The sequence below is a fragment of the Equus caballus genome, chromosome 21 (assembly GCF_041296265.1).
Source record: "Equus caballus isolate H_3958 breed thoroughbred chromosome 21, TB-T2T, whole genome shotgun sequence".
NCBI classification, from domain to species: Eukaryota; Metazoa; Chordata; class Mammalia; order Perissodactyla; family Equidae; genus Equus; species Equus caballus.
Window position 1 is genome coordinate 54,462,255 of NC_091704.1, and position 25,764 is coordinate 54,488,018.

The 25,764-nt window shown below is 33.7% G+C and overlaps 1 protein-coding gene and 1 long non-coding RNA gene across 11 annotated transcripts in view; one reads left to right on the forward strand and one right to left on the reverse strand.

Annotated features, from left to right (window-relative positions):
* Positions 1 to 25,764, forward strand: part of CDH12 (cadherin 12) — a 937,014-nt gene that overhangs the window by 466,992 nt on the left and 444,258 nt on the right. The window lies entirely within an intron of this gene.
* LOC111769827 (uncharacterized) overlaps positions 10,930 to 25,764 on the reverse strand; it is a 62,103-nt gene continuing 47,268 nt past the window's right edge. The window contains exons 5-7 of one of the 5 annotated variants that reach the window (XR_011430187.1): positions 22,518 to 22,606; positions 19,046 to 19,261; positions 17,394 to 18,748 (exon numbers count right to left, since the gene is read on the reverse strand). This is a non-coding gene — a long non-coding RNA (uncharacterized lncRNA). Of the gene's footprint in view, positions 12,746 to 17,393; positions 18,749 to 19,045; positions 19,262 to 22,517; positions 22,607 to 25,764 lie in introns of those variants that run through there. The other 4 variants (XR_011430189.1, XR_011430190.1, XR_011430186.1 and 1 more) reach the window with 4 other exon arrangements.

Below are 25,764 nucleotides of genomic sequence, written 5' to 3' on the forward strand. Positions count from 1 at the left end.
AGCCATTTTACAGGTGGCAATTTGCAACCCAACTGCCCTTAGAAAACATGACATTTCTCTTTATAACTTCAGGAACATCCTCTCCTCCAATTCTGGTTTTCAGTCCTTATCTGGTTCCAGGGAGAACAAATTATTTTCTAGAAAATCCTGAGGAAACTGTACATTTAGATATACTTTCTATATTCAGCTACCTTTTTCACCAATAGAAGAAAAGGGTCATCAACATCCCACTCTAAGTTTTCTCTAACAGTTCCTTGTCTATATATCTCAGCACCTTCCTCAAAAACACAAAATACGCACCAAAAGGCAGCTCATTCATATCTGTCATTAACTTATTCTCCTTTTCTTTTCCAAAAAAATCACATCTGTCATTTCTAACTTTAATAATATAAATGAAATAGAAAAGAGATACAAATATAGAAATAGATATGGAAACGTCATTCTTTTTCAATGTATGATGACGTTGTAAAGAGGCACTTAATAAACTAAATGTATATATTGCCTTCAACATTAATGTTACAGCCGTACATTTATATTTATATATAATTTAAGTAAATTGATCACATTTACCCTAGATACTTTTCACTTCTCTAATAAGCAGTAGATTTTTGCTGATCTTCCCTATCCTCGAGTCGAGATAACTATGGTTCAGATAGGAGAGAGAAGGAAATGTATTTACATTTGTTCTCAATGAGCTAGAGAATGGGTACGGCTTTTACTTAACAATCAGACATTTTAATCATGGAATCCAAGAAGATCATCTTAGGGTACACTAAAATCTGAAATTATATCTAAAGGCACCCAGAGAGTCATAATTAAGTAGAACTTACACATAAGCACCTGTACACCATCCAGGATTCATTTGGTCGACTGCATAGAATGCTCTATAAACATTCAAATGTGTAGACTACAGAGTCTACACAGAGAGAATAGCTATAGTAGTTCCTAGAAAAGGAACTGAGCATGGTTCTCTAGAAACGCGTTAGTAATATTTATCTTGATAGCAGTCTATCTCAGAATATTCCATTAAAGAATCTCAAACCAAAATTTATATTATAACTAATTTACTTTTATATTTTATGTTGTATCATATACTTTATATAAAGTATTTTATATATTTTATTAAATTAATTTTATTTACATTATGCAAAATTTATCTTTGGAAATAGAAATTGGCATTTATATTATCAAATATAAACCAACCTCCTTCTGAGTTACTTTAGCACAATATTGGAACACTTAGTGGAATATTAATAAAACCTAAATTTATTTAGCATTCTTTGGCTGTTGGTAAAAGACATCAAAACAACCAGATTTAAATGGCAAAAGGAAAACATTCTTATAAGGCTATAGAGATGTGTCATGGGACCAAAGGCAGGAATATGGCCAAGTGTCTGAAAGCTAGAACAAAGTATTAGAAGAAGAACCAGGCTCTCTGTCTCTTATGAGCACTGCTGTCTGTACCTCTACTTGATTAAAACACATTGGAATTTCTTTTTAATGTCTAATGAGTCGCCAAGGGACCTTCTAACTCACAGGAACAGGAAGGCAAAGCATCCAGAACAAACTGCATTGCATCAGAATGTCTCAATATCACCAAATCCAAAATTATATATAAACAATAATTTCATTAGAAGTAATACAAAATATCTTAGTTTTCAAACAAGCAAATTCAGTCAAATATGTGGTCATATCAACTCAAGTGGTCAAATCAAAACTTACTACAAATTATTGACTCACTGCTTGATCTAAGAGCAGAAAACAATATATGATTTATTTGTTGAAAATGCTGTGTAGACAAACTTCTCTCTATAGGTGAATTTCTGTTATATTCATCCTTCTTGACATGCTGGTTGACATTTCCCTTATATTTCACAAAACATGGATATTACTTTTGTTCCTCACCTTGACCATTTAACACTATTGCAGAAGATGAAACCTGACTCTGCTTTTCTTTAACCTTGTGTGTCTTGAATTTCATTTATACTTTTAGGTTTATATAGCAGAAGTGCTACAAAGTAAAAGAATGGCCCATCTACTTTAGGTGCCAGCCAAGATGGATGGCTTGTCTTAGATGATAGATACTTTTTCAAGCCAATTGAGTGTCTGATTAATTGAAGAGGGAAAATTATGGCAAAAGTTGCCAGCATGCCATTTATTCTCTTTCTGTTTTGCGTGACTTGCCTTTGTGAGAATTATATTTTTGATCGAATTTCTAGCTGTATTGTTTTGGCCAGAACATTACATCTAAGTCATTTTGATTCTGCAGAAATTGGGAAGCAATGTATAAGATAAAGTGCAGGAAGAAATCTCTGAGGCTGCAAGAAATAAGTAACTATCAATGTATATTATAAATGAAACTAAGAATATTTATATTGCCAATAAGGCATAAATCTGCTTATTAATGTTATGTGATAATTGATAAAGATAATTATAAACGTAAAGATAAATTTATAAAGATAATTCTAACTAGAGTGTATATGCATTTATTCCATACATGCCTACACGTGAACAGGAACGTTATCTCCATGAGACAGCACCGTCACCTTCTTCTCTGCTTGGTCCTCAGAGGCAAGAAAGGGCCTGATACCTAGACACCCTCAGCAAATAATTGTTGAATGAATGAAGGACCTGACAATCTTTTACTACTCTTTCTAAAATTTCCAGTGTACAGAGAAAGAAAAAAGAGCAAATTACAATAGGATGTTTCACAACCAAAAGTTGATTTTGATGCCAAGATTAAAATTATAAAATCCAGATTTTTCCCTCTAGTTCAGTCTGATATAGGGTTTATATAATTCCATATAATACTAATTCATTCATTCAACAGATAAATAGTAGACATCACTTAAGTGTTCAACCAAGTGCTAAGCAGTTTTATTGTTAATTCTCATAATATCCTGAAATAATTATTGATTTTCAACTTTTACATGAGAGAACAAGACTCAGCATATCTCTTCCAAAGCTATATGAATAAATCAATTATCTGCAGGAAGTGTACATAATTATAATACTGAGGAAATGTTTGTCTAGGCTTCCAACAACGCAACCAGTCATACATGTGGAATTTTGAGGCTGAGTTGGGAACAAAGCAAGAACAAATACACAAGGCTAACAGATCTTCACGTACTTTATAAGTCTTGGGAAAAGATTTTACTCCTGTAACCATGACCAAAGTTTTTTTCAGGAAAAATAACTTATTTTTCTAGTTTTAAAAATCATGGTTTTGATGGGGACAAAATACCCATATTTTTCTCCATTATTATTCAAGTAGAGAAATATATATCCACCTATAAATTTTCTTCACTGCTTCTCTCATTTTGAGTGAGGACTAATTGATTTTTTTGGTGACTTTATTCCATGACCTTGTAAGATAAATAACCTATTTCTCAAAGCATGCAATTTCAGCCCCAATAGTAGACTTTAAAATTTAATGATTCATTTTTTATTTGCTTAACTTTAATTGTACTTTGTTTGGTTCATTTCTCATCTCCTTTTTTCTCCTTTGTGTTTATTCTTTTCATCTTATTTTCCTATTCTTCCTCCTTCCCTCCCTTTCTCCTGGCCTTCTTTTGTTTGTTTCAAACTTTGTTCTTTCTTTCCTGTTTCTTCCGACTCTAAGTTGCCTCTCAATCATTCTCATCTCCTGAAAATCACGTCTTTTGTAGAGTCCTCTCCCTGTGAGTGTTGGCTGGTGTAGCGACTTTTTTCTAACCAATAGACAGTAGCAAAAGTTTTGGAATGTAATTTTCATGATTGGGTTGCGTAAGATTGTGACCTGCACTTGCTAGCAGATTCCCTCTACTGCCTATTTGGTTTTCATGCTTTGCTGAAACAAGCTGCCATAGTGTAGAGGCCACATGGTGAGGAGCTGGTGGTGGTCTTCAGCTAACAGCAGGTAGAAACTGGAGCCATCAGTCCAACATGTCTCGAGAAACTGAATTGTGCCTAAAAGCCTGTGAGCTTTGAAGTCGATCCTTCCCCAGTTCAGATTGAAAATGAGACAGCAGAGCTGACTATCATCTTGATTGTAGCATGTAAGAGGACCCTGGTAGGTCTGTGCCTAACTCCCAACCCAAAGAAACTGTCAGCTAACAAATGTCTATTGTTTTATCCAAAGTCTTGTGGTAATGTTTTATGCAGCAAGAAATAAGAAATACATAAGTTTTTCTGTGTTACTTGCTACATTTTTCTTCATATCACCCTTTTAAAAGATAAACTGTCCTTCAAAGGCATATTTTAAAATTTGTTTGATAGAGGCAAAGAGAAAATGTTCGTGCTTTGGCATGCTGAAATTTTAAATTTTTAATTCTTTTTTGTATTCAACATTAGCTTGACTACCATCTTGATTACCAATAAAAAATGTAGTTGGTAACTCAATTAAAGCCTTTATAAAAGTGGCAATAGCTCTTATTTTGAATGGTAGAATATCATAGTATTATATAGACCTGATTATGAATTATGTGCACCGCAATCAATTCCAATTTCATTCTTAATTCAGTAAGAACACTGCTTTTGCCCCAAGATTATGATCCACCTAAATTTGTATTTGTCTTATTGTTGTAGAAACAAATAATTTTATCCTTCATGTTGAATTTTTAAACTGAATGTCCAATAATATTAGATATGTTGCTATGACAGACTGAATTTTTGAACATTCTTTTTGATACCATGAACTGGATGAAAATATTGAACTTATTGGAATTAATAAATTTTCTATTTGAAGCATATAACAACCAGGGCTGGGACTAGGGTGAGGCAAGTGAGGTGTTTGGGTCACAACATCAAATAAGACACTCACTGTAAGAGCTAAGCAAGTGTCAACTCTGCATTTGCACATTTAACTGACAAGATCTTTTTCTATTATGGTGCCCATAATTAGTTATCATTACTTCACATTTTGTACATGTATCAGAAATCATAAAATAAAAACGAATGAATTTAATTTAGAGGAACTATTTATTTGGTAAAATAAAAAGTCTTGCTCGCAGAGTGATATGTACATACATCTTTTGTGGTTACACACTGTAAGTGCAGTCTTGGAGCGTAATCTTCTTAAAAATAACTGGTAACTTTTAAGAAGATGTTAATGCTTCTTCCATAAATTTTTGTCTTCTATTTTCCATTGACATTACTATCAAACCCATGGCAGACATTGGGCAAATATTTTGCGCAGGTTTTATATTCATCACTGCCTTTCTTTGTAAACAGAAATTTAAGACTTAATTTTTCATTAAGCATGCATATGTTTAACTTAGTGATGCCAAATCATTTATTGTAATTTTTTTAATGTGTAACCAAGAAATAAAACAAACATCAATTTAGACCATACAATAAATGACAAAACTATATAGAGGAAACTTATCCATCATGAACCCTATCTATTTTCCTGCTCAAATTAGATTGGTTTTCAGGTGTCCCTATTTGAGATTCAGCCTCTACTTCGTTTACATATTTTAATTACTCTATAGTTTCATACTTTTCCTGCTGACCACTGCAACCAGCAGCCTGGCTGCTTGATTTATCTGGAAGTTGGTTGCCTGGGTTGCAGGATAACTGTCTGCAGGAGCATCAAATATCTGTCCATCATCATCGGAGACCAGAGGGAGTACCTGTCAAGCATAGTTTTTTATCATACTCCATGGTGTCTTTTAAAGCACAGAGCATCTAGAAAGTGTCAGGAAAAGAGATATGGATTACCATGGGTCATCATTCACATTTAGCCACATGTTACAGTGAGAACTGTTCTTGGCACACGCATCTCACAGACCACTAGGCAAGCCTGTGCAGAACCTGTGAGTACAAAGGGGAGTCCTGCCAAACCATTCTAGAGTGTTTTATTGCAAACATTATTAATAGTCCTTTGTTTAAAAACCTGGTTAAAATATGGGAAACTAGACAGTACACCATGACAACAGGCACAAACATCAATTGCCCCAGTCTTACAAAAGGTAGTTTTTGATGTCCATAAATTGTGTCTTATGCCTATTTTAGAAATAACAGAAAGTATCGTAGAGAACCCACACATCCATCAGATAATTAGTAATAGAGCTAAAAATTGAAATTAGGTTATCTGGGTCTAGAATCCAATTTTTTTTTAGCATTACACTGTTCCACAAAAAATAGAATACTATTTAGTGGATGAAAGGTTATTGCTTCCTCGTTTTACTTTAACCGTAACTTCCCTTTATACAATATCATTATCATGTTTTCATAACTTTTCATAGATAGGCATTTCAAATTACCATATACAGCAGATGTAACAATTTGCAATGTGTTTTGTGACTTTGTTTCATGATGAAATGTATAATCAAAATTACGTCATTTAGGAATTAATAAGATGTAATCAACATACTTCTTTTCCTTTTAGATTTAGAGTAATCATACACACTAAATTAATATAAACAATGTATAGAAAAAACTGTTCTTTATCACTCAATAGAATGAAATGAATGGTAGTAGTTTACCATCCAAATTCAGTTGACTCTTCAATCGTTCATAGAAAATTAATAGGAAAAATAGAAAAAAAACCCAAATCATTAAAAATAATGTTCTAAGTAAAATTTTATAGCATCAGAGATGACTACACATAGTTTCATCAAGGCACAACTTCTACTAACTTTGACCCTAAAGCCTACTAAAAGTACTAGGTGAAGCTAACGTATTATGTAGTAGTCATGGAGCATAAACCATCCACTAAACTCGACTTACACTTTTTGTTCAATTTATATTACTTTTCAGATGTTTCCGTGTTTTAGTTGGAATGCCAACTTTATTAATTTTTAAGTATAGATGAATATTTATATGCATTATAGATGTGTAAATATTTGTCTATAAGTATGGATATGATATATAGCACATCCATATGTGTGATATTATTGTCTTTTGCCAGCTATTTGAAATAACAAGGGTTTGGGAACTTTGAAGTGGAAATATTTAGATAAATTTGTCTATAACTCGTACTGTTTAGTATCCTTGGTGAGCCACTCAAAGACCTTGTAAACTCATCCAAAGAGATTTGAATGATATTTCTACATTTATTTTGCTGCTATTTTAGCTTCCTCTGATCTCTTGAAATAATGACCCCTACAGCTACCTTCTCCTTTGGTCCTTGGAAAGCAAAATTATTTGTTCTTCAAAAGTAGGAGAGGAAAATACACACCTAGAGGGAGGGGTATATGCTACATAATCCATCCAGGAATATGTATATTAAGATCAAAGCTCTAAAGAATTAAGATATCATTGAGTAATAATTAATATGTATTTATGTTTAAGAAAGAAGATATTCTACGCAAATGAATTTTCAGAGAACATGGATTTATCCTTTCAACTGCCAAAATCTGACTTAAAACAATTTATGGCTAGAAAGATTTCTACAATGCCGTCCTCTCTCCTTCTCTTTCAGCAGAATCAGGTGATTTGTGTCTTGTCATTTGTATAACTCAGCATTTTGCAAGGAGGGAGAGTTAGATACTCATTTGAACGCTGTCTCTGGTGTCTCATTTATTTGATTCATTTTCCCATCCTTCTGGCTGACACAGGTTCAGTAGTTAGGCCAGGTGGTAGAGCCAACAAATCTTCAATGGGATGCAAAGTGTTGGCAAAATCAACAAAGCTCAAATCTGAAATGTCACACCAGCATTTTCATTGGCCTTGCTGCTTTGCTTTATTCAATTAAGCGAGAAGTAACTTGGCTGGTGCATTACTGATTTCTGTGTTCTATTCTATTTTTAGTTACAATATTTAAAATATCTCCTTTTAGTACAGATTATGGTACTTTTCCATCATTTGCTGTTTAGCAATTAAGTCAACAGTTTTTCTGCTCATCTGTTTTTAAGTGAAATGTCCCTTTTTCTGGAGTTTTGTGCTCATGTTCCCAAGTGGCCACCATCAGAAGAAAATCAGTCTCTATTTCTGTAAGACCGTTCCCATAAGTTGTACTATCCAGCTAGCCTGGTGTGCTGCTCACTCGTGTCAGGATAGGAGACACAGTCTTACCTTGCTTCAACCTTACTTGGGTATTTTCTCAGAGCATCTGTGTGTCATGAAAGTCACTCGCCAAGGCAGAGTAGCACCAAGTATCTCAGAGAAGAAATCTCCAGGCAGAGTGACCTGTCCTAGCCACCCCGCCTTCTCAAGATATGTTCAGTGATGCAAGATTTCTACCAAACAAGCCGGGACTTTTATGGCCCGAGTCTCCTCCAGTAGAACAGGTTGACGAAGGTTCTGGGATCCGCCATCTGAGTGCTTGGTGACAGCAGAGACATTAGGTCAGCTGGAGTCAGTTTGCCTGCCACTGAAAGTGCACTTGGCAGAGGAATACTGGTTGTTGTTGCAGGGAATAGCAGCAGTAGAACCAGCTTAGGCAGAACTATCTAGCAAGGCTTGATGGCTCTGGTTGGGAAGCAGGTTTCAAAGTCTGTTGCCCAAGGGTTAGTTATTGGGGTTAATCTACTACTTCAGCCAGCAGTACAAGTGTTAAGGTTAAGGGGACATAGAGTACTGAGTAAGATTACAAACACTGAAAACTGACTTCTTGAGTTGAAATTCTGGCTGTATGACTTAGCTACCCAATCTTGGGCAAGTGATTTAATCTTTGCCTCCATTTTGGGCATGATATTTGTAACCTAACCCATAGGATTGTTGCAAGATTGAAATAAATTATTGAAATAAATTGCTTAAAATAGTGCCTGGTACATCATGATTACTAAATAAACATAATTATTATTGTTATTATTTGCTCAGATGCAGGACTTCTTTTAGTGTCAATGTTCATTTGCAAACTGAATGATAATTTCTGCTCCTGCTGAGTGAATGATTCTTTCAGTCCACTCAGATTATAAATCTTCCATCAAGAGTATGGGTTGTGACAAGTCAATGCGCTATTGTTTCTTTTGACACCAATATTTGTTTATGCTAAATCAGATACCCCATAACATAAAATATTAGGTCAAGATAATTTGAGCTGATAAACCTATCTTACGGATGTTTTTTGACTGATTTATCTTTATTCTCCCACATGTCAAAGCTTTACTCATATTCCAAATTAAGATACAGTATCAGATTTCTTTTATCATCCATCCCCAGAATCTCTCCTTTAATATCCTATTGTCCAAAGATACAGTTTACACTTTATAGGTTGAAGGGAATCATTCAAATAGTGGTCAGAAAGTACAATGATGCTTTTTGAAATAATTCAGTTTCACAACATTTTAAACTTGATTAGCACAACCTCAGTCTAAATTACTGAGATAATGATTAAAAGGAACGGATGTGGTCCAAACTCTCTATTCAATTCCAAGAATAGTTGTTATCATGCTGAAGATCTTAAAAATGATATGATCCTTTTACAGTTCTCCATATTTCATGATAACACATGTTAATTTTAAGTATCAAATACATGTGCTATGGAGGATGCTTCTTTGTCATGGTAAAAAAGAGCCCAATGGGCAAAAAACTAGATGTAGGGATTTCTCTTAATCCAAACTGGCATTTCCATGTCTTCAAACAACTTCTATGAAATATTACACCTTTTTCACCAGCCTCAGAAAATCTGATTTACATAGTTCTATGACTAAGCCACACAATGAAAGAACTCTTACCACGCCTTTTCAGTTATGCAACAAGGTGTTTGAGCTGATTTCTTAATTATTGAAATGAAGGGATAAAAATAAATGATTTAAGCTGCTTACATTAGAAATATTTTTTAGAGCCTGATTCCAAATCTTCTGACACTGATTTTAAATCTTTTAATACAGACCCCAACATTCAACTTCCATGATTAAAAACTAATTGTAAACATCTCTCTTCTCTATGGCTAAAGCAATTTTTGTATTCTTTCCATTTCCATGACATGATTCAGTTTAATGAAAAATAAAATATGAGTAGATTCTTAGTTTTAGTTTTTTTTAAATGCAGATGTTATTCAAGGAAGGTTTTTATTGTGAGATACTGCAGGATATTAGGACTCAGAAGTTGGTGTACATTTCTTTTGTTGAGTCAAAATAAAAGATTTTTAAGTGATTCCTTCATATTGGATCTCATACAATATAGCAAAAAATCTAAGTTTGGCTATTTATTTTTATTAAATCTGGTTATCGAAATGCACCTGAAGTTTAGATTGAGAAATAAAAATCATAGGGGCTGGCCTGGTGGCACAGTGGTTAAGTGCGCACGTTCCACTTTGGCGGCCCAGGGTTCACCAGCTCACATCCTGGGTATGAACGTGGCACTGCTTATCAAGCCATGCTGTGGTAGGCATCCCACATATAAAGTGGAGGAAGATGGGCACGGATGTTAGCTCAGGGCCAGTCTTCCTCAGCAAAAAGAGGAGGATTGCCAGCGATATTAGCTCAGGGCTAATCTTCCTCAAAAAAAAAAAAGAAAGAAAAATCGTAGATGCATATGACTAAAGTCTTGCATCTAAATTATATTCCAATTTATCAGGTAAATTCACTTTGCATAGTGAGCTGATAAAATCTGCCTCTAGACTAACAGGCGCTTATTAAAGTATTTCACATAATTTTCCCTCTAGACTAAAAGACTCTTATTAGAGTGTTCCATATAATTCATCATACAGATCCACACAGACTTTTGTGTGTACATTGCGTTTTTATGGGTATGCAATACAGAACACGAATATGCATATATGCCTGAGTTACTGAAAATAGTAACAGAAAAATAGTAAAAATGATACACACAAACTTATATTTATGTTTAATGTATTTGTTAGCCCTAAAATATTTCCTTTAAAAACATTGATATTCCAAGTCTAAAGTCTAAAACAGAAGTCTCAAGATTTCAATCAGGATTTCTTAGCAAATAAATCTTATAAATTAATTTTAAGTATGGTTCCAGACAGTTAAAAGTAAAGAGTATATGTGGTAAATCCTTTTTTAATTAGATGAAAAATTCAACAAAATTGAATTATAAAAATTGTAATATTTATTTTGTTAGAGTTTGTATTGTTAAAATTACTTGGAAATATTCACATGGATTTTCTTTTACTTTCTTCATTAAAACCCCATGCCCTTATCCCAAAATGTGTACTTTAAAAGAAAATATGTAGCATATACTTAGCACCATACTTGGCACATAATACTACTAAATAATTGCTCACTATTATTGTTTAATTCCTATTATAACTAAGAATAATTGAAATAATGCACACAATGTGCATAATACAGTACCTGGTATAATGAATTCTCAATAAATATTAGCTACTATTGTCATTCTCTTGGTGAGGCCCTAAGTATTTATAACTGTGCCTATAAATTCAAGAGTTTGCATATCCTTTAAAAGTCCCAATTTAATTCTTTTTGATGAATATTTCTGATTATACCTCTCTAGTGCTGTGATTTTACACAGCTTAAATCAAGAAAGATAGAATATTTCACTTCAATAGATTTCTGTTTCCTCACCTTTTACGTTATGATTTTGAGTTAGAAGGAAGATATATGAGTAGATAGGGTAAGGATGAGGAAACAAGCTAATCAGTCTTCCTATTTTGCTCATAAAAACCAAAGTAAAGCAATACATTTTGGAGACTTTCCTGGCACAACCTGGTAAGTGGAAGCAAAAGATTAACTCTATCCATGCAACTTCTTCTTCAGGCAGTAAACACAGAGCTAAGGAGCTGAGAGTCTCCATTGATCAAATGGAAATATACAAGCTATTCCAATCTTATGGTAAAGTTTAATTAATGAGATCATACACATAACATTTCCCAGAACTGTAAGTGATATTATTTGGTTTCTCATCCTAGTACAAGGAGTCAGATGGCCCTTGTTTCCATTTAATGCTCGAGGTGTTGACGAGAAGAGAAATGTGTGACAATACTTTGTCAAGTAGTATGTTAAAATCCTGGTAATACGGACTTGAATTAACTAGTTACTTGTGAAAAATATGTGCTTTTTTGGTAAAATTCAGAGCCTTTTTCTAATTTTTGATAAGAAGAGTTGCAGTTACGGCAAGGATTTTCTCCAGGCCAGAACTCAGAAGTTTACCGAGAATATACACTGCTCTCTGTAACTTTGGAACAGGGAAGAATCCTTTTTATTAAAAAAAAAAAAAATTTTATTTTTCCTTTTTCCCCCAAAGCCCCGTGGTACATAGTTGGATATTTTTAGTTGTGGGTCCTTCTAGTTGTGGCATGTGGGATGCCGCCTCAGCATGGCTTGACAAGCACTGCCATGTCTGCGCCCAGGATCCAAACTGGCAAAACCCTGGGACGCTGAAGCAGAGCGTGTGACCTTAACCACTGGGCCACGGGCCAGCCCTGGGAAGAATTCTTAAAACAGCAGAAAGCTCAAACTCTAAATGAAAAAGAAAAAAAAAGAGAGAGATACATTTGGCCACATTAAAAGTATATAAAATGAAATATAACATGAATTTGATAAATTATAAATTCCTCAAGCAAGAAAATTTGCTTTAAAACAAATGTAAAAGTCAAGTCATCTAGGCATGATTTTGTTATTCATCTTTTCTCCAATTTCACCTAGGTAGTTATATTAGTTTGCTGGAGCTTCCATAGCAAAATACCACCAACTTGGTGACTTAAACAACAGAAATTTATTTTCTCACTGTTCCAGAGGTTAGAAGTCCCTGATCAAGGTGTTGGCAGGTTTTCTTTCTTCCGAGACTTGTCCTTGGCTGGCAGATGGCGTCTTTCTTGCTGAGTCTTCATATGTTCTTTTCTCTGTAGGTACATTCCCAGTGTCTCCGCTCATGTCCAAATTTCCTCTCCCTATAAGGTTGCCAATCACATGGTTTAGGGTCCACCTTAATGCCTTATTTTAACTTAATTATCTCTTTAAATACCCTATCTCCAAGTACAGTCACATTTCAATTATTGGGGATTAGGGCTTCAACATATAAAGGAAGTGGAGGCGGGGGGTTGATGAAGGGGGGTTGGCACAGTTCAGTCCAGAACCTTAATATAAAATGGTGCAACATAAAGATATATTTTATTTCAAAGTTTAAGAAAAATATTGAAAAGAAAATGAAACACCAGTAAGTGGGAGCCGAGTCTAAAAAGGATATAAAACACTCAATCATATCTTCAGTCTACTTAAATCCAAATAAAATTAGTATAAATTTAGTACCGTAGTATGACTACTGGGGTGTGGGGGTCAGGAGGAAATACTTTGAAGGCCCCAGTTTATTGCTCATGTCTTGGTGAGTAAAAGCCCAGACTGCTCTATGGGCCGTGCATGGGTGCTAGAAATGAAAATCCAGTCCCTGGAACCTCTGTGTCTTCTGAAGCCATCAAGGTCTGGCTTTGACTTCTCTCCTCCTTTCTACCACCAGGGCATTTTTCTGTCTTTCAAACTGGGCTATATATTTAAAATTTTATGTTATATTTTATCCAGAATGTTCTGTGTGTTTTTAGCAAGATATAGATTGTATGTACAAGCTTAATCTTCCATGTTGCCCTCAGGCTGATTTCTATTTCTTTTCTTCCACCTCGGGGTTTTTTAATATTATTATGTCCAAGTTCTAAGGTCAACCTGAATAGTATTGGAGGACAAAAACAGATGCCTCATATCATAATTTGCTCCTTTTACTTTTTCAATTACTTTTGTTATTTAATATACCTTTGGATTAAAGAAACTTCTAGTGGAGGTCATACCACCAACATCCAGTTAATTAAAAATAAAGGAGTTATTTCTCAAACTGAAAGTCTGGTCTTGAATCTAAAGATAAATCTCATTTATTAAAGAAAAATATGATGAAAAACTATTTGTTCTCATTACAAAGAGTGTGCTATTTATATAGCAAAGAGAAAATAAAGTTAAAATGATATGAAAATACTTCAAAATTTATGAAATCAGACATGAAATACCATGGAAGACAATTGATAATATTCCTTTTACTTTTAGTAACAGGAATGGAAAGATGAATGCAATGAAAAGAGGAATACTTATTCTATAGTTTCCATCTTGAGAACATCAAGTCGTTAATGAGGAAAGTGGGATACAGAGAAAGAAAAATAAGAAGACATTTAAACAATAAACAGAATTCTAAATTTTCAACCCTTCCCACAGATGGCTTTAATTTAGAAGATACCTTTATGTAAATAATGAGTCACATAACATAGAATTTAAAAAAACTACTTTAAAATATATGAATATGCATGCAATTATCCATACTGAAATCAGTAGAACCAATCACCATTTTATAATGTGAAGTATCCTTCCAGGAAATGCTTGTGTCCTGATGATGGTAATTTGTTTTTCAAATTAAAATTAAAATTGGTCTCAAGTTTGTGCTAGACATCTATGTGGTACCAACTTCAGTGATTTTAAACTATTTCCGTGGAACATATTTGGTACTTTTTACTCTTGACTTAATGCAAAAATATAAATTATTTATGCCATACAGAAATGTGTAATTGACCTCAAAACATTCTGTAAGCAGAGGACCATTTCGGATGAAGGATGGAAATGTTGTCTGGGGTTTCTCGTGTCATGAACTAACCAAATATCTTGCTCCAGTCTAAGACCAAGGCACTTGATTCCATTTTGTTCTTTGTGGCTAGTTTTACATTAATTTCAACATGGAGTAAATTACTCTTATATAGATAATATGAGAAAAATTATATGTAACAGAAGTTTAAAATATGCTTATTTGGAATAGATTCTATATATTTAGGAAGAAATTCAACTCAGGGTGCAAATGACGAGGTTAAGTAGATTTAATAACACACAAATAAAATTACTTTAGAATAAGGGTAACTAGCCTAAAAAAGTGGGGAGAGGTTAGACATAGCTACAGATGCCAACAATGTGGTCTGTGTTAGATATTTTGAAGAATGGAAAAAACCAAATTACAGAAAGAAAACAGTTGCGTGTGTTAATTTAGTATCTTCCCAAAACACTGTTTATTTTTAACCAAATGATAATAATAACATCAATTAAAATGAAATCTAAAATACTAGTGCTAACGAACACTTATTTTTTGCCAAGAAGTGTCTAAGCACATGTATTAATCATTCAATACTCACAGCAAGCCTGCATGGAAGATACTATTATGACACCCATTTCACAGATGAGAATGCTGAGACAAAGGGAGGCCAGCAAATTTGCTGAAGTTCATAAAGCGTCTAAGTAGGAGAGCCAGGATTGAGGCCAGGCAGGATGCACCAGTGCTGATGCTTTCAACCACTGTACTAACCAATCTTTTTAATATGCATATGTGTGTGCCTCCTCAGTCCCTCATGAAACGTATATAAGGAGGTTGCACCTTGTGTATGGTACAGGATGATATATAAGAGATGCTCAATAATTAAAAGCAGGCTATTACATAAGAGGTGCTCAATAATTAAAAACTATCATTTTCCTAAAATAAAAAGTTATTTTTACAAGATGGATGTTTCTACTTGCCGAATTATACTACTATGTACGTTCTGCAGATAATGAAAGTAAAAGAATTATAAAATTAAAAGCAACACAATGCACAGTCTGAATAACTATAATTAGTTAGACATGGACATTGCCTCTATGTGAACATCTTATGATAAGCAGATTTCTTTTTCTAAAAGTAAAATCAGAAGTATATGTCAAAATTTGTCTTCTTCAATTTAGACACAATATGTATTTATTTTATAATTTGGACTAAATTTATAATAGTTTGCAACTATACACATAACATTTCTGTTCTCATTAGAGTTGGGCATTCTTTTTCTTTTTCCTTTGGTTTGCTAACCAGGATTAAAACTACTGTTTCTCTGTTTCATGCAGTTTTAGCAAACAATATTGCCTTTATTCCCCAGAAAATGCTTCTCCTCTAAAATATAATGTATTCTATTTGACCAACAGGGTATGTGTTTATATATATATATATATATATATATCATGTCGTATCATATATCATATATCTAATCATATATATAGTGTGCATATATATACACACCGATACATATCTATATGCAAATTCCTGTGTGTGTATGTGTGAAAGAGAGAGAAGGAACGAGAGAGAAAGAGATTGCTTTGAAATTTCTATTCAAAGCAATAACTGGACTCATTCTGCATGACCATTAGTGGGTTTAAGGCAATGTTGACGCTTCTAACAGACTTTCCCTCATGTCTCCCCATATCCCTTACACACTCCCCGTTTCCTACCTACCACATGTATGTTAATTGTTCCCAAGTTGTGGCTGAAGATCATTCTACTTTCTTAGATGCTCCTGGAAATGCCACATTGATCTTATATAAGCACAAAGTTTATGTGTAACAGTTGGAAAGTTTAAAACTGCAGGAAACAGAAAATGCAATTTAAAAGCACAGAATGTTATTTTTTCCAATGTAAAGACTTGGGAAGTCCACATCTAGGCTCCAATTCTGTTTTCTATGTTTTTCTTGGTCTTATCTTCCTCTGTATTTTGATACCCTCATTGAGGTGGAACTGGCAACAAACACACAATAAAAGGCCTCTCTTCTTGCTGCTTTCTTTTAAAGAGAAAGAGAACCTTATATGAAGGACGCCATCTGTCTCTCTGTCATTTGTTGGTTAGAGCTATAAAGAGGGATCACTAATATTAGTCAATATCAATCAGAATTTTCCTGAGAGTGATACAAAAACATTCTACCCTGAATCAATAGGTGGACCTTCTAGAAGTAAATACCTTTTGAACATAGCTGAGGTCCCTCAGGGGAAAAAGAAAAAAAAGGATGACTGCTTGGTGGGCAGCATACAGCGTCTGAAATGAGATGTTATTCAATGGCAATAAGGATTTGAAATAAGGCTGTCTTTATCAGTCTGGAACATAGCAATCCAATTTCATAATCATATAGATCAAATAAGCAATGCACTAATTTTTCAGTTTTCACCTAGTTTTGTCAGATTCCAGAAGTCATGGCCTATTGACCAACACTCAGTATAGAGTTCAGAGTACTGAAGAATTAAGACAGATTACGTATAGCCAGTCAATCAATGGAATAAAATTATTCAACTAGTTTCTCCAAGAATAATGGATTTTCACCTTTATTGCTTTTCCAATCTCTCCTTCCTTTCTCTATAAACACAAACACGATAATCATGCATTAGCAGTGATAAGATATGCCACAAAACAAAGTAGTTTTGCAGACAACAGAAGAGGTGGTGGTGAGGGAGCTAAGGTGACTAAAACTTCCTAACTCCAAGTGTCTCAGTTTTTGTTGAGAAAGTGCAGAAACGTACATAATTGTGAGGCTTTTTAAAATTTTGTAGCTTTGAAAGAAAAATGCGTAACAATGATAGATGTGGTTTAATCTGCATGTATCACAGGCGGTCTAAAATATGATTCACAGAACTCCAAATTATGTTTGACAAAAGAAAAAATGTAGTGGCTCTTTCAGATAATGAAATCCTTTTTTTCCCCCCAGAATAAATAGAAACGTAGTGAGTTGAAACAATTCAGTATGTAAAAGAAGGTTTTACTTTTATCGAAGTCACTTATAAGTGCTTTTCTTTTAGAAATATCCATTGATCAGTAGACTATATAAAATACATTCCATGTACAGATTAAATTGTACTCTGCAATCCAAATGTTCATTTATTTCTTAAAAAAAATGGATGTATACCTTAAATGTGCAGAGAAAAGTTAAGTCACAAGGACTTTTACATACTTCTCCACTCTAAAAATGGGTGTATATAGTAGTGACATGTAAGAAAATTATATTAGGCTTGGTCATATTGAAGTGAATTTAATTCTATGGTAAATGGATGACACTGTTTCTAGCATCCTGTCATGTATAGTTGAATCTGTCAGATCTTCCCAGAACAATACCCTCTCCCAGACAAAAACAATTGTCCATCCAAATAATCACTAGGTCTTGCTATACCTAGTACGTATTGTCATACCTAGTATGTCATACCTAGTATGTGTTGTCATATACCTAGTGATTACGTATTGTCATTTGTAACTGTTTCTGAAACACTGTTAATTATTTTAACCTGTCTCTCCCCACTATTAGAAGATGTCTTGATAGAACAAACTGTTTATTATTTATCATTGTTTCCACAGCCCTCATAGCACAATATTGGATATATGTATTGTGTAAATGAAATAAATGTTTGTAGAAGGCGTGAAAGAAGGAAGGAAGAAGAAAGGGACTAATCTAATTAAGAATGATTCATTTTTTAATAACTAACATCATGTGACTTATTAAGTGGAAAATAATCTTAGAAAGAAACAATCTGACTCCACTATTTTCTTAAGTGGTTTTAAAGCCTAAAGTGAATTGTAACTTATAATAAAAGGAAGGCTGGACCATATTTGGGAAATATTAATTCCCCATAGATATGCCAACTATGAGAATATTTTACAGATGAATCACTCTTTATGATTACATTAATTTTAAAAAGATGTACATGGACCGTTCTTAATCTTATAATTAACAAATATTGTAGCTGGAAATTAGTAGGTGACTCAATTTTCGGATAGTAGCTATCCTTGCTTTGAAATTTTCAACAACGTTCTCAGTTGCCTGGAGACTCCATAGCTTGGCAATCTCGCTGAACTACACATTCCTCTGCCAACAGTATCTGCCATCCACAAGACTTTGTCCATGCAAGTTCCCTGCTGTGGGCTACCCTTGCCTCCATCAGCAACTCCGTGGAATCTCAGAAATCTCTCTGTCTGGCCTAAAGGCCACTGCATGAGTACATCATCCCTCAGTGTTCTCAGCGGCATGCCCATCCACTGGGTGTTGCAGGCACAGGGCCTGGGGCCTGATAACTTTGCAAGGGGCAACAAAATATTTAAATCCTGGAAGAAAATCAAAATGAAACTGCAAATTTGAGATTAATGTTTAATTAAAAGTCAACAAATCATAGAATTCTGTTAAGTAGCACACACTATATTTGAAGTGAGATGTAATAATACATTAATATGTTTAATATACCGTTGACTTAGCCTCGAAAATTAAGTGAGCCCAATGGCTAAGGGAATTTTAACGTGACCCAGTTTTTAAGCTTCTTCAATCTTTAGTTGCACTAATTGTGTTTGTATGTATTTTATTTTGCTTTGTACATGTTTATATCATTTTACATGTTTGTATCTTACCTTCTATCCTATCTTAGAGCTCCTTGAGAGTAGGAAACACTCCTTTTGAGTGGAGGCTGTTATTGTCCAGAGTCAGGGGGACACCAATTGAGTTAGTTTCTATTTTAGTACATTTTTCCCAATTTGTATTATAAAGTTGTTTTCACAGCAGTCTTTCCAATTGATTGAGAGTTCCTGGAAGACAGAAACCATGTCTTCTCATCTTCAACTAGTATCCTTTAAAATGAGTAGATTTCAATGAATTAATTGATTATTGTCAAAATAATATACCCAGATAAAAGAGGCTAAATATTCTCACTATCAATTCTATTCCTAAATAAGAAAACTAAATGTGAGAGAAAAAGAACTTTGTTCTTTAAAGAGAGAGTTGAATTGTAATTATAACAAGCCTAATAGTTAAGTATTCTAGAAGTTGAAGAAATTATAACTAGATTGTTAAAATATACCAAAATTGCATCACAACTGATTATTTCAGATTTTCCAGAGGTCCTGATTTCTTAACACTAATTGGCGAGAAAAAAGAGTTTGCATTACAATCAGTCATTATAATTTCTGCTTTAAAAAGTAGCCCATATTTCTCCTATTTCCAATTTCCTTTTCCTCATTTCTCCTAAGCATTCTAACCTTCTGTCGATAGATGTTATACATAACAGATACCCCACTCATATTTTGTATGTAGCATTTTGTCAGAGACCGAGTCACATACATCTGCTGTTCTCTGGCCAGAGCTCTTGTCTGATTTAATTTGTTGTCCTTGAAGTTTGGTGGCTAGCTTCTCAGGTAGCTAAGAAAACTTGAAGCTAACAGAAACTATTCGGAGAAAAGTTATTGTGAAAAGATTGTTCTCAGTTTCCAAACTGAGGGTCATTTACAGCAGCATGACCTTGACAAATGTCTATAAGTCTACGAATGTCTCGCCATAAACAATTTGGGGTGACAGGCCTATAACACATTGCAGACGCAGATTGGATTCCCAGCAGGGCCCATGCCAGCTCACACTTCTTGCCTTACACGTGCAATACCAGAAAAAGTTATGGTTAAGGAAGAAGAAATTTCTTTCTTATATTGAGAAAGCAAAATCTTATATTGCAACCAAGTAAGTGAAACATGATCTCATAGTCAAATTGCTATCAAGTTTAATCAAAATCTACCATCACATACCTCAGAGGGCATTGACGGTACCCATAATATTATCTGTGATCATTTTCTTTCTATAAATAAATTCCTGTAAAACACAGTCCTGGACTTTCGGGAGCTAGGTATGAAATAAGATTGGATCTAGTCTTTTTGAGATGAATTAAGACCCCAAATGCCCACTCTAACCTCACTGAACTGACTAGATATAAAGTGAGAGAGAGAATTAGCCCTTGTGCCCGCTTTATGCTGTGTGACCTTTTAGATACTTCCGTCCTGGGCAGACCCTCATTGTCTGAACATCATTTAAATCACACACTCCCTCAGGGGCTCTTAGCCTTCAGGGGTCTGACCCCTTCTCAGAATAGTGTTTCTAAATTTATCAAATGAAAAACTTGGATTAAAAAAACCCAGATTTATCTGAAATATATTTATCAATATTTACATTAGGTGACATAGTAATATATGCATGTAATTGTTAATATATTAAAAAAAAACCCTAGTAGTGGACCTAATAATTACTACAAGTAAGTATAAAAAACATTTTGTGATATTTGCAACAACTGTAGGTGAAATGAAAATAACTAAGATTGTTTCAGCAATAAAATCACAGACATTGACACCACTGCTGTGGTTTGCTGCCTAAATACTTACTTGAAGGAAACACTAAATTTCTGTTAGAGAATAATGAGAACAAAGATGTAAACAGTTTCCACCCAAATTCATGAACCCTTAGTTGTGATCCCTGAACCCATGGAGCAGAGGACAAGTCCATCTCATTTAGATTCTCATCCAGAACCAGTTCTCTTCCCCAGTGCAGACGGCTTCACCATTCAAGATCTGAGCTGTGGTCGTATCTCTAATTGGCTCAGGAAGATGTAATTCATTATCAAACTACTCAAAGTTTCAAAACTGCTGGCATGTGAAGACTGTGACCTTGCTGTCATAACCGTTCCCAGTCATATCTCCTACCAACGGCCCCTGACAAATACCCCCACACCTTAGTTGATTTAGACCAAGCCAAATTAAATTTCTGACTCTGTCTTGTATGTACTGAACATTTTCATACCTCTATGCCTGACTTCTCTGTTTACGAATAGAATTAAGCTGTCACTAAACCTAGTAAATTTTACTGCAAATGCAAATTAATTTACATAACATAATATAGAAGTAATGAAAGAGTATGGAGAGAGATTATGAGCAAAGTGAGGAAATAAATTTATTTAAACATTTAAAAATGTTCGACTTCACAAATGGCTAAAAAATAAATAAGATCCCATTTCCTAGCTGTTCAACTAGAAATGCATGTGTCTATTTGTGCCTGTGTGTACATACACACATAGCTAATTTTAGGTTGACAAGGATATAGGTTAATAGTTATATTCAGTAAATAGAACACGATCAAAATATATGTAAAGTAGGTGCATACATCTTTGTTTCAGGAATATCATTTCCAATCATCAGTCCCTAGGAAACGATAGAAAACTAGTAGACCCGTATGTGAGATGTTCAAAGTGATGTGGTTTCTTAAAAGGAATGACAGGAAATAACCATTCTTTCAAACAGTAGAGAAATAGGTTTTTAAAAAAAAACTAGCAATTTTTTTGACATATTAAATGAGAAATATCTAACACATTGGTGAAGAACACATAATATAGATATGTTGCCTGCCTTTGAATCCTAGCTTTACTATCTCATAATCATGAGAACTTGAGCCAGTTACTTAAACTCACTAATTTAAAGTTCCCTCTTGTGTATAAAGTAGAGTTAATAATAATACTTAACTGGGAAATTGTTGTGAAGATGAAATAAGGATACTTTAAGCACATAGTCAGAGCTATGAAAGTTTTAGCTATTATTATGATTATGATTTTTATCATTATTATGGCTATATAAACACTATAAAGTTTTAAAATAAGATGTAATAAGATCAAAATAAAAATTGCATCATTACATCTGATAAAAACATGGATGCATATACTCCCCAAGTGGAATGGAATTACAAAAAGGCCAGGATGTTATTAGGGTGATGAGATTTTCTTTGACTTTTAGCATATATTATAGTGCTTGACTTGTATTTAATAGTAGACTCCTGACCTTGCATTCTTTAAAATAGCTTTTCTATATGAATGGCTTCTCCTGAATTTTCCAGAATGGCAGTATTCATGTTGCAATGGAATCCTTTGTCTTTCTTTTTCTCGTACTCTTTTCATTTCTTTCCTTTCTATTTTTTCTGTTGTTACTTTACATAAAAGCATTAGTGTGGTTTGAAAACGGTTGCCTACAGACTCTGAATGATTTAAGTAGGATATATCTTGAAATAGAGTGTCCACCCGACCTTTTTCTTTCCAAAATCTTTAATTCCTGGATCCAATCATGATACAAACTCACTTCTCTTTGACTGTGTCTTTACTTTTGGAAGCATATCTACAGAAACAGAATGGGAATTGTATCATTAGTGATATAAAATTGGACTAGTATATGGAATAGGATTGTATAAATTGCTACTCTTTGGTAATTTCAATATTATATGAAATGAGGAAAATGTTTGTGGAGTTTTATGGTATTTTTCAAATGGTTTGAGAAGGTTATTGATATGACAGTTTCTTTTTCTCAACAGAACTTTAACATATTTTACATAGTTGTCTATGTGAAATACTGAGAGATTGGGTTGTTGTTTGAGGAATAAGCCACCTGCCATGAAGGCTATTTATTTTATGGCCACATATGTTAGTGTTAGTTGCTTGGAGGAAAGCCATCATTTTTTGCCTTCTCTCTCTCCTAGAACTGTTCTTTTAACACCTGTGTGGGATACATGCAAATTTAACAACAACTAAATAACTTGAAAATAAGTATCAGCCAAATGGTTATTCTTATTTTGGGGGGATACATTTCTTCAGTGTTTGACTTATGTTGGCACCACTTAGAGTATTGGCTATGTTAATTTGTTTGAAAATTGGTAAATTGCTCCAGGCTCTGACCTTATATGCCAAGATGAGCCCAGTGTGAATTCTTACAGTTGAGTTATAAACCTCTGAAGAACAGTTTTTATTATAAAAATGCTGACATTACCTCAACTGTAGCAGGGTGCATGATGTGGCTATAATTTTGTTAAAAACAGATACAAGTAAAGTAGCTTATGAACAACCAGTGTATCTTTAAAGTAAAATGGCATTGAAGGCAGAAAAAGCTGAAAAAAAGAGAAAGGTTGACAAGAAATACATTAAGAAAAGTTAGACAGCTCAGAGGATAAATAATCAATCTTTTGGATATTTATTTTTAAGCCAAATTAAACATATGAAGAATACTCCAACTTCAGTGAAGGAATTATGCACAGTATTTTATATGGGGTCTATTGAAAGATGGGTACTTTATAGTTTGTGATGAAAGTGTTCTGTAGCATGAGGTACATTAGATTGTTTCAAATTTGTATTAAAGTGCTAAGGTTTTAGCATTTGTACAATAAATTAAAGTATTTGTTATAATGCCCCTTGCTTTATATGTATCCAGTCTGACTTAAGTAGAATACACGTACACATATTTTCTCGCAGAATATAAATTTAACTGTTTATACAGTTATGATGATTTGCCTAACCAAAATATACTCTCAGTTTTTGGTGCACTATTATTAAAAGAGCAGAAGTAAGCCAGCTAACTATTTTAGAAGTAAATTTTATGGGTCAGAGCTGTTATCCTTTTCAAAAAGTTTTCCCACTTTATAATGATAAAATTTGATTTTTACCAAATGATATGGAATATATCATAATCCTGGGCTTAAGTATTGCAAATTAGTCAATTCAATACGACTTTCTGATTACACATTTGTATCGCTATTCTCTAACAAGTATAGTAATTTTAATTTATTGTTTTGATTCTTTCTTTCATTTTCTTTCTTTCTTTTTCTTCCTTCCTTCCTTCCTTCCCTACTTCCTGAAGTCCAGAACAGCTTCATAATGTAATCGAGACACACAACTATAGATTGGTATTCCCTGGATTTTAATTAATATCTATTAGTTCTTAATTTCTACACTTAAAGTTTCTTAAAAATCCACAAACAATTTTGGTTAAATATTTGAATAAAATAGTATAGATGGCTTATTAAACATTCAGCTCTCAATTATTGAGAAAACTAAAAGCATTTACCTGGAACAATGAAGCATCCATTAAGTTTTCAGATATGTTATAATTAACCACAGGTGTTTAATATATGAACATCGGAAAATGATTGTAAGGATGCAATTATAATTATATCATAGTTGTATAATGTGTTTATCTTAGGAGCACCTGCATTCCTTAGCATAAACATAGAACTATTGTGCACCTTAGCATAAAAAAAGACAGGATCATTAAAAGGCAAAAACTAAACCTTGTCTGAAGGATTAACTCAGTGATCTGATTGATCTTTTATATCTTTGATGATGTTAATTTATCTCCCTCGAAAGTGGCAACTGGTACCTGACTCCTTTCAATTTAATCTCCAGAAATTTAAAATTAATTCTGCTGGTGAGAATTATATTTTTAAGTAGTTCTACCAACACTACTAAAAAGAATGAAGTACAACACAAGTAGCCTGATTTTTGTTTGTCTGTTTTCTTGTATCTCTTCCCAGAATGAAAATTCCTAAAAAAATATTTAAAACATGGGCTGTAAAAGATTTTAACCTAGCCTAAGGAGTTTGGTGTTAGTCAAGTTCACTGAAAATGATTCATTAGAGGGACAAATTCCCTATTATCTCATTTATATGTGGAATCCAAAACAAAATATCACCAAACTCATGGATACAGAGAACTGACTGGTGGTTGCCTAAGGAGTGGGGTGGGAGGTGGATGAAACGGGTGAAGGTGGTCAAAAGGTATTAACTTCAGTTATAAAATAAATGTCTTGGGGATGTAATGTATAGCACGGTGACTGTACTTAACAATACTGTATTGTATATTTGAAAGTTACTGAGAGAGTAGATCCTAAAAGTTCTCATTACAAGAAAAAACCATTTTTAACTATATGTGGTGATGGATGTTAACTAGACATATTGTGGTGGTCACTTCATAATATATATGTTTAGCAGGTCATTATGTTATATATGTGAAACATATAATGTTATATGTCAATTATATCTCAATTAAAAAAATTTAAAAAAGACAGAATGCATTCCAGCGACAGAGGGGGGTGAAGTTACATTACTCAAAATGATCAGTTTTGAAGATATAAATAAAACAATATTGGATAATGCTGCTTTATTTTTTGTTTAAGCCACTGTCTTGATATGAAATTTCACACACATACACAAAATTTAAAAGAGAGGGTACATGTAGTTTGCTCAAAATCCTCTTATTTCAAACTGAAAAATTGGCACTGAACAATAAGATACTGTTTTCTGATTATTTAAGAAAAATCTATATAGCACGATTGTGAAGGATAACCCATTTTTATTTTCTTGTACAGTCAGAGACGGTGTTTGATGGTGTCATTTCTAGATTTAAAAGACACACGTGCCAACTTTTGGAAGAAATATTTCCACCTATGTATTTTTAATGATGCTACTGCGCTGTTTCTTCCATCTGTTAAAGAACAGCTCTGCTCACCTT